The sequence below is a fragment of the Nanorana parkeri genome, unplaced genomic scaffold, assembly GCF_000935625.1.
Source record: "Nanorana parkeri isolate BGI_ZX_2015 unplaced genomic scaffold, ASM93562v1 scaffold184, whole genome shotgun sequence".
Lineage (NCBI taxonomy): Eukaryota > Metazoa > Chordata > Amphibia > Anura > Dicroglossidae > Nanorana > Nanorana parkeri.
Genome location: NW_017306452.1, coordinates 1,140,420 through 1,151,477, shown reverse-complemented (window position 1 = coordinate 1,151,477; position 11,058 = coordinate 1,140,420).

Genomic DNA, 11,058 nt, shown 5'->3' with positions numbered 1-11,058 from the left:
GTTACATCTAAAATGATTCTGGACAAGTTCTTTCTGTGTCTGATGTCTCTGAAAAGGGACACATTTGGACAGATATTCCTAGCCTGGTTCCTTCGATATTTATGGGGGAGAGTAGATTGAACTATTGGAGCCCAAACACTAATGCAATACTCACCTTTCTTCCTTGATTGGAGCTCTCCATACTGTGTGGGATGAATGTCTAAGATGAACTAAATAGAGATTATCGACCTCTGGATTCCTCTTACAAAGATACAGTATGTACATGGATCCCAGACCCGAATGCTTCCCGCAAGGGACGGATGCCGGCATCGCCGGAGGACACAGCGCGGCTCGTAGGAAGAAGGTAAGTGAAGCACTGTGTAATCCCGAGTGTGGCTCGGGGTTACCGCTTTTGGTACTGAAAATTAACCCCGAGCCACACTCGGGAATACCGCCAAGAAGGTTAATATCTGTATGTGGTTTTCTGTGTTACTCGCAACGTATATTCGTAAATATATTCGTAAACTCATCCAAAACTAACAAAATTTGTATTGCGTCTAAAACCTGAACCAAATTGAATTTTGGAACCGAATCCCGAATTCCCGAAGTATCAAAATATCAGAACTGTACCGAACCCAATTTTTCCGCAGCTTACATGTCTAGTGGATGTATGCTTATGTGTTAAAGGAGATTTTTTTGGACTCATTTTACTTAGCACACTTTAGTCCTATGATAACTAGGTTTTTATTGTGATAAACTTCTTGACCAGTTGGGCATGGGATAGGACCATTTTTAGGGTGGTGAAGCATTGTTTGACTGACACAATGGAAACAGTTGTAGAGAGCTTTTATCAAAAGAAACCTGTTTAGTTCACTGTCACTAGATTGAGTGCCGGCAATTCAATCAGGGCTTGACATAGTTGCACATTCACATCAGGAGCTTACAATCTAAGTTCCCTATCTCACATGCATACATACGAGGGCCAATTTAGACAGGAGCCAATTAACCTTCCAGCATGTCTTTGGAGTGTGGGATGAACCCGGAATACCCAGAGGAAACCCACACAAGCACAGGGAGAACATGCAAACTCCTTGTGCAAAGAAAGCATTACGGTGCCAAAGCATGTGCGCAAACGGAGACACGTGTATCCGCAAGTCATGGTGCGCACATGCCAGCGTGCACACGCACCTTCCTGCCAGTGGCCCCAAATGGACTACTTAATGGGGAAATTTAAGGTATATCAGAACTCCAGGGAACAACCCCTCTTTTCGATTTGGACTACTTAAGGATGCCTGTTGCAATTGCCCATTGCTGAGCTCTCTTTAGCTGTTCCCTATGCTATTGCCTGACTCTGTTCCTGAATCTGTGTAGACCTGGCTTGACTTCTGACCCTGTTGTTCGCTGCATGCCTTCTCACTCTTTCTTTCCTACTATAGAAACAAAAGTGGTTTGAGGTACACAGATCCCCAAATCTCTTGGAGCCAACCCCATGTTAATTTAGTAATAATATGGCACAGAAGGGAAAATAAGGGTTTGTGTTGGCTAGCAGAGTGACAGATCCAGTAAACATCACATCAAAAGTAATTATGTATAAAAATAGAAAATATATTGGTTTAGCAAAGCAATTGATAATAACGAACATTCAGACAATGTAATTGAAATAAAAATAATTCACCCAATAGGGCAACCTCCTAATGACCCCTTTGCAGTCCCACAGATAGGGTTCAAGTGAAAAAGGGCAAAATGTATAGATAACGAATATAATACTTCAACAAATTACAGCTCTAATACAGAAACATTCAAAAATGAACCCTCTGGAGGGACAACCCAAGTTGGTAGGTGTGTAGCTATGACCGTAAGAGTCACGCGGTGCTGATGAGGGTCGACGCGTTTCGCGCAAAAAAGGTGCTTCGTCAGGAGCAGGAGGTAGTCCCCTCAGTGCACACTCAGCGGATGCCCAGCACAAGCAGCAAACAATGACAACAGCCCGTAGTTACGAGATGGGAGATGGTGAGAGCACATCGGGGGCGCCTAAAAGAGCAACCCAGAGGAGGGTTTTTTTGTTTTGTTAAAAAATCACAGCTATAGAGCCAGTAGGACATAGAGCCAGTAGGGTTGATGGCAAAGAACTCCACCAACAGAGGACCGCCGATGCTTGTGTGGCCGTCTCCAGCCACCCACCGCCGATGCTTGTGTGGCCGTCTCCAGCCACCCACTGTTTTTTTCTGTATTAGAGCTGTAATTTGTTGAAGTATTATATTCATTATCTATACATTTTGCCCTTTTTCACTTGAACCCTATCTGTGGGACTGCAAAGGGGTCATTAGGAGGTTGCCCTATTGGGTGAATTATTTTTATTTCAATTACATTTTCTGAATGTTCATTATTATCAATTGCTTTGCTAAACCAATAAATGTTCTATTTTTATACATAATTACTTTTGATGTGATGTTTACTGGATCTGTCACTCTGCTAGCCAACACAAACCCTTATTTTCCCTTCTGTGCCGTATTATTACTTTATTTCCTACTAACCATTCTTCTGAATTCTGACTCTGGTACTGCTCTGCTTGCAAGTTGCTGACCCAGCCTGCAACCTGGCTTCGCCTGCCTGCAAGTTACCGACCTGGTCTTTCTCCGACTTTGCTTCCTCTGCTTGCCCTGGTGCTGCACCTCTCGCTGCTGGTATCTTCACATGATGGTCAGTTTCTTCAATAGCTTCTGAAATTCAGATATCTGCATCATCTACCCTGCCGTCTACAGCATCAGCTACAATAAGTCACGTACCTCTCTGTCTGTACACCATTTGTTCCACCTCTAGGGCTACTCAGATGAGAGCAGCAAGGTGAGGCATTCCTCATCACTTCAGGCTCACACCAGGAATGTGACACTGAACTTTAGGACACCAGAAGACCCTCAGGGAGATCAACTATTTCCTTACTGCATACCCGCTTCCATAGAGTACCAGTTCAATTGTTTGGGCACAGAGTAAGCCTCCCAGCCCCCACATAATGAGCCATAGCGATTAATAGCCATTAATCATGCATTTTTAGCCTTTTCACATTTAATAACAGCTTGTTCACATACCAAAAATATAAAACTATCAGAGAAGGAGAGCGTGTGGGTGTCTTAATGCAAATAGAGGATTAGCGATCCGGCATACTTGCCTTCCCTCTATTTCTTTCCAGCAGAGCCCTTTTTGATTAGCTCAATGAAATGAAATTGGAAACATTTCATGTAATTTTAGAAAAGGTCTGACTGGCAAAGTAGTCAATTGCCCCCTCTGCATTCCCCATGTTCAATTGTACGGCTATAATTACAGGCCCTTTGCAAAAACTTTGATGTCAATCCTTATTAATTTCTAATCGCAGACAGAAGTAGTTTTAAAACTTCATCTAATACCTTGCAAGAAAACTTCAATTTGAGGTGAAATTATATATTTCACACCTTCAAACGGCTTTTAAAGCTTTGATAATATGTTGTAATATAAAAGGAGCTTGAAGCCTTTACAAAACAAAAGCTGTTGCTTTTAACTCACTTAAGATTTTTTTTTTTTTAAACATTTTGAGTAACAAGATATTGCGCAAAACAGACAAAAATAAAAAATAAATATTAAAAAGTCACAAATAAGCCCGAGAACAACCAGGTGTTGGCGTCATGAGCGGTGTTAAAAATGTATAGAATCAGCACTGGGGGTCTCTGGTTCGAATCCAGGCCAGGTCACTCTCTGCAAGGAGTTTGCATGTTCTCCCTGTGCTTGCGTGGGTTTCCTCCGGGTACTCCGGTTTCCTCCCGGCACTCCGGTTTCCTCCCACACTCCAAAGACATGCTGGAAGGTTAATTGGCTCCTCTCTACAAAAAAAAATTGTCCCTCTGTATGCATTTGTGATAGGGACCTTAGATTGTAAGCTCCTTGAGGGTAGGGACTGATGTGAATGTGCAACTATGTAAAGTGCTGCGTAAATTCTCGGCGCCATATAATACCTGTAATAAATAAATACAGAAAAGTTCAAAGTGAAATTGTATATTTGTCAGCTCAGAAAACAAAGACAAGAAAGTAGTACATCACGCATAATGACATATTTAATATAGTTATCTGCTTACTTCACAGTATATTTAATCTTTCCATATTTTTAAATCTGTAGTTAGGTAATATATCAATTCAGGGATGAACCAATACCGGTTTTTCGGTATCGAGTACGCGTACAGATATTTTGCTTTCGGTACTCGCCGATACCGAGTACCGATACCGGTACATCCGCTGGCATGGAGCCAGCTTCCTGGGCAATCTGATTGTTTGGCCGGCTTGACTGTGCTTGGCTGGGAAACCGGCTTTCCATCCAATCCGCATTGAGCCGGCTTCCCAGGCCAATCGCACGGGAAGCTGGCTCCATGTTCCCCTACAGCACTGCCGGTCAGAGGAAATCTTCCTCTGACCAGGAAGTTCCGGTATCAGGGAAAAATAAGTCAAGGCGACTGGACTTGCTGTATTTTTCTTGAAGACGTTTCACTGGTCATCCGGACCAGCTTTCTCAATTCAGAATGACTTGTACAAAAATGATCTGGGAATACATATGGTGAATGTTGCTGTAGCTGGGGTGTCTGAGAAACTCAGAAGGGATTTTAAAAAACATCACATCCCTGTCTGCTTTAAACCCAGCAATACACCGAGGCAACAACTGGTTCACCAAAAAGACCCAACGCCAAAACGCAAGATGAACAACATGGCGTATGCAGTCCAATGCAGTGAGGAGTGCTCGGAATTGTATGTCGGTGAAACAAAACCGCAGCTACACCAGCGTATGGCACAGCATATAAGAGCCAAACCATCTGGTCAGGATTCAGCAGTGTACCTACATCTAAAGGAAAATGGTCACTCCTTTGAAGACAATCAAGTACGCATCCTAGACAGGGAGGAGGACAGGTTTAAAAGAGATGTGAAAGAGATCTAGCTCCAATTATGCAAATGCAATCAACACCTGGTTGCGACTAACAGATCTGGCTCGGCTGATTCGAAGTCCTTCTGCACTTCAGCTCAGCCGAACATGCGGCCGTACAAGCCACAAATGAATAGCTGAACAGCGTTCGGCTCACTTCACTTCAGCCTTCGGCAGCTTTGTGAATAACCCCCTATATGTTTCCTCCTGGCTGCATTGGTTTCCCATTGTTCAAGAGGCTGCTATTAAATAGGTCAGAATTATGTTTCAGTAAACAAGCTATGAATATACGGCAATAACGGGGTTAAAACCATCTGGATTAAACTAAAAAAAAAGAATCAGGCCATTTGGTTTGTATTGAAATAGATCCCAAATGGAAGTAATTTTTTAAACAAATATAAATGAAGCACGAGGGTTACGAGGGAAGTTACAAACAGTCATTAAGATCCGTAACTACCAGTAAACCTAATTGACGGAAAATAATCTGAATTATTATGTGTGGCTGTATTTGTTAAAAATTTTAATTTACATTTCAACTACTGTGATCAGTTCTACACACACATATATAATTAGAAACATAATAATGTATATTTTTATGATGTGCTAATCATTTCTAATTTCAAAGCTTGAGATATGATTAAAATGTATTCAGGTATGCTATTCAAAATATTGTTCTCAAAGCTTCTGTTTCATCTGTGCTGTAATTAGTCTTCTATCAATGGAAAGTATTTACATATGAAAGTGGGCTTTAATCAGGACAAACATTCATTTGTTTTAAAATTCAGGACTTTTTGAAAAACTTATTATCAAAATATCAGCTCATAATGCAAATTCAAATTTTTATTTATGACTCGCTTGTATTGTAGTAGGTCATTATTTCTTGTGGAAAATAGATTTTAAAGGAATAATAATAATAATCATCATTATAATCTTATACAATACTATAAATTTTATACAATAATAACTTATTAACAATTAATATTAATAATATAAAAAAAGAAAATATTTTTTTTTTTTAAAATGACGCACGCCAACCCAACCGCACGCGACAAACTCCTGCTGCATAATGTAAAACCTGAATATATATATAAAATATAAACAATTGGGCTCGTTTTGATCTATGGGCTAAAATAAAGAAAATATACTCACCCGATCCTCAGTCATATGGCGGTCTGTGCTCACCTCTCTCCTGCTCCGGCTGTGGAATGTCCCTCGGCGTCCTCATGATATCACAGATCCTTAAATCATCAGAACCCTGAGGAGAGGAAGCTGCGGGGACACATGTAGCAGCCAAGCGAAACTGAGTATATTTTCTTAATTTTATACCCTGGAACAAAATGAACGCTTATCCCTTGCAATGCGGGGTCGGCCACACTGAGAGGATTATTTTTTACATTTCCTGGAGTTCTTCTTTAAAGTAATATTAAACTCTCAACTAGGGATGTCCAGATACCAAGTACCGTACTCGGTACAAGTACAAGTAAAGATACTTTTCGAGCTCCAAGACTAGACTAGAGAAAAGTTCAAAGGTTAGGAGGCCGCTGTCATTTGTAAGGAGCACACGGAGCTCCCGGGATTTGTACATCTCTGTTTTAATGTATGATTTTGTTTTTATAAACATATATAAAGGGATGCACTGATACCAGTTTAGCGAGTACAAGTACTGATACTTGCCCGAGTCCTCACAGATACAAGTAAATTTTTGTTTATTGTCATGTGACAGTTTTTCTAAAACAATACAGACTAATGACTTCAGGACAGTGGGGGAGCGCCAGAGCCAGGTCCCAGCTGCAACCGCTGCAACTGCTGCAACCCTGGTAGTTCTCATGAAAATGGCAAGTATCGGCACTGGTATCTGAAAAGTATAGGTGCATCCCTACTCTCAACCCTATTTTTCCAATAATGAACCCAGATCAAACAAAGTATTTATTTACCTTTTTTTACCCAACCACTTAGTCATCATCCACCAGCTCCACTTCCCTGAACTTTCTGTTGAGTACAAGATCATAAGACACAGAGCAGTCTCCAGCAGCCGTCCATCTACTAGCTTGGATGAGGGAGGAGCAGGAGGATGGGAATGTCTTGTTGTGTCTGTGTGTTTGTAGAGTCACACACAGCTTACTAGCACACACAAGGGTGTCTCCATAGGACCCTGCAAGGGAAAGGAGCCACCCTATAGCAGGATATCAGGACCAGTGCTCAGGGGACCAGCTGATTCTGCAGGAAACTAAAACTTTTGAACATCAAGCAGCAGCAGCCATTGTAAGTGATTTCATCAGCATTTGAAATAGCTTAAAAACCTTTTGACTTTAAAGGAGAACTATGGGGTCAGGGCTTTTCCCCATAGTTCTCCTAAGGGTCACGGGAGAACACAAACTAACGTTCTTCCGTGACCCAAAGCTCAGTATACCGTGAGCTACAGCTCGCGGTATACTGAGACGCCGCAGCCGGATCGTATCCCGACATTGCTGTCGAGATCCACCCAGCTGCGGGATTGACAGCTGGCTCTGCCTATCCAGAGGCAGAGCCAGCTGTGCCCGCCCATTCCCCCTTCTGTTCCGCCGATGGATCGGAGCGCTGGAGGATCGGACAGGGAAGGGGGGAATCCCTACAGGGAGCCGTGAGTGACAGTCAGGGCTCTCTGCAGGGATAGATCGAGAAGTGAGTGAGCGCCGGTATGTGTTCGATCACTTCCCGATCTTTTGAGCCGACCTGTGACAGTCTCATTGTCACAGGTTGGCTCAGATTATGAGGCTGAGTGAAAATCACTCGCCTCATAATTCTCCTTTAATATCACTTCAAAGCTAAACGTCCGGCAAACAGACGAACATAATGAATAGATATGTGGGAGTTATTTTCCTTGCAAAGGATTTGTATTTCTATCTTGTTCTGGGCATGCTCATTCATTTAATAGGTACCTGCATGTGCTTCGGTTTAACACTTAGAAAATCAGAGATTAACAATCTGGCTTGTAAGCTAATAAACATAGTAACTCTGACTCAAACTGTCACACTTTATGACTAATTATTATCTTTTTATTATTATTATTATATTTTTTTACTTAACTTTTTTCAAACTGATTAACTGTACAATGATGACTAAATAAACTTACTGCTGATGATTAAACATGAAGAAAGTTTTGTTTCTATCATTTGTCTGTGACACCACTGCATTCAAATGATTTGCACTCCAATTATTCCCCTCTAACTTTCACACATTGTTAAAGTTTTCCGTGGCTTGCTTTTAATTAATTCCAATCACTTAACTGCAAGTAGTAATTAAAACAAAATATTATATGTTATTTACTAAATGGTACATAGTACTGATGAGTTACTAAAAATAAATGAGAAAAATGAACCTTGTACAACCAAAAATAGTTGCAATTTGCTTTAAGGTTAATTGCAAGTATAATTATTCATTCAAATTAAAAAGATTAATGATTTTTTTATTTCTTTGTATTAATAACAAGAAACATTTTAGGCTATCTGATACAAAGAGCTTTTTTTAAAATTTTATCATGCTGTATCAATTTATTTTTTACAGCTTAGTATTTTAGTTTTTCTTTCACTTATAAACAGCAACCTCATCATCATAAAATGATTAAGTGTGACTCATAGGCAACATTTTTATTTTATGTTGTAATATTTCTTACTTGCAGTTATTAAAACAATAATAATATAGTAATATCGTCAGAAAGGATTAACTATTGCGGATGACGTCATCACGTCGGCGCACGCGCAGTACGATGTTTTCAGCCTATTTAAAGCGCCACAGGACTGGGATTCATTGCTGAGTGATTGCTAGTCAGCACCAGTCTTCTGCTCCTTTGTACTTCCTGATTACCTGAATACCTGGCTTCCTTGTTGACGTTCCCCTTGGATTATCCCTCTGTACTTTGCTGTCCGCCTCCTACCGACCCGTCTTGTCCCTCGACCATTCTCTGGATCCTGTCTGGTACTTCGCTGTCTGCCTAATATTGACCCGGCTTGTCTTCACTACCTCTGCACGGCTGCCTTCTCTGCTCCACTACCATCTGCTGCAGACACCTGGAAACCTTGATCCGGCACCCGTGCACCCCCTGCCTGAGCACACTGTCCTCACCCCAGTGGTCATCAGACGGGGTTGCAAGGGAGGTCCTCCTCATCACATCGGGCCCACACCTCGGACCTAACACCGACATTACTGTCGAGATCCACCCAGCTACGTGAGTGACAGCTGGCTCTGCCTACCAGAGCCAGGTGTACCCGTCCCCTCCTCCGTCCGTTCCTCCAGTCAGCGCTGGAGGATCGGAGAGGGGAGGGGGGAATCCCTGCAGGGAGCCGTGAGTGACAGTCACAGCTCTCTGCAGGGAAATGATCGTGAAGTGAGTGAGCGACGGTATGTGTTCACTCACTTCCAGATATATTAAGCCGACGTGTGACAGTTTCACTCACCTCATAGTTCTCCTTTAAGTATTAAGCAAAGTTCTCAAGTTCCCTCTATATACAGTATATAGTAGTAGTCATACTATCCATACAAACTGAGTCTATTAGGTATGTTTAAATACATAAATCTGCGGTTTAAGATATAACAACTAACATAGGTTACTGTTGCCACAAACACAGAGATGGTGTTGTGCTTCTATAGTACCTTTGAGGACCCATAATGATATGAAAGCTTTGTTGTTATTTAAAATATTTTTTTAGTTACTAATAATAATAGACTGCTATAGCTGTATAACCCAAATGTAATATAATATAAAAATAACCCCACTATAATTTCATTACAAATTAGCTCACTAAACGTGAAATTGTAGTCCATCCTGGGAGTGAGCTTGGAGTGGTGACTACTTTACAACACACACAGGGACCATGGAGAACACAAGTAGGGAAGTGATCCCTCCAGAAGGAAGGACAGTGTCATCACCAATTCAGAGATGATTTGAGGATCTACAGCCGAGTGATACACAAATAATTTTTTTTAATAGTTAAGGTTTTGAATTTAGTGTCACTTTAATTGTGGTTTGTCTTTGTTGTGGTAAGGTTTTGTGGGAGAGTTGGGTGATGGCCAAGTGGGGGAGAATATCTGGTCACCTCTAAACTAGACATGTGCATTCCTATTCGGACGAACCGGCAAATTAACGCAATTCAGTTGATTCGGCGGGTCGTTTAAATCTGAAATAACGAATGGACTATATACCCGAATATATGAAAACTGTGTTCAGGCATGCATACATTTGTTTTCAGAACATCTTGGAGGTGGAGCACATGATGTCACATGACTGTGACGTCATACGCTGATCGAGCGGTGGCCATATCGGCCACTGGCACGTTCTTGGAGTATATCTTGGTACACACCAAAATGGTGGCACCCGAACGTGCGGGCGCCACCATCTTGGTGTATACCAAGATACACTCCATGATGCGGGCGCCGCCATCTTGGTGTATACCAAGATACAATACACGATGCCGGCGTGCATGCATAGAACGCGGCAGCAGCCGATATGGCCACCGCTCCTTCTGCAGTTTCATTGTGCGGTTTCAGAGGAAAATGTGTTTCCTTTGACGAAAGGAATGAAAATGTTTTTCATTTTCATTTGTTTTGTCTGAAAATGTTTTGCTATGTACAGGTCTACTCTAAACTACTGTGGTCATGTGTGGGAGAAAGCACTCCTTCACATTAAAAATGCTTATCTTAATATACCTGAAACTGAAAAAAATGTTTACCTGCATCTATTGCAAGCCCATTGATTCCTCATTAAAGGAGAACTATGGGGTCAGGGCTTTTCCCCATAGTTCTCCTTAGGGTAACGGGAGGACACAAACTAGCGTCCTCCCGTTACCCTAAGCTCAGTATAACGCGAGCTACAGCTCACGGAATACTGAGACGCCGCACCCGGAGCGGATCCCGACATCGATGTGGAGATCCGCCCAGCTGCGTGACTGACAGCTGGCTCTGCCTATCTAGAGGCAGAGCCAGCTGTACCCGCCCCCTCCCCCGTCCAATCGGCCTGGCAGGTCGGAGCGGGGAGGGGGGAATCCAGCCCCTGCCCTGTCACGGCAGAGAGCCGTGACAGGATCGAGAGGTGAGCAAACGCCGGTACATGTTCGCTCACCTCCCGATCTACTGAGCCGACCTGTGACAGTCTCATTGTCACAGGTCGG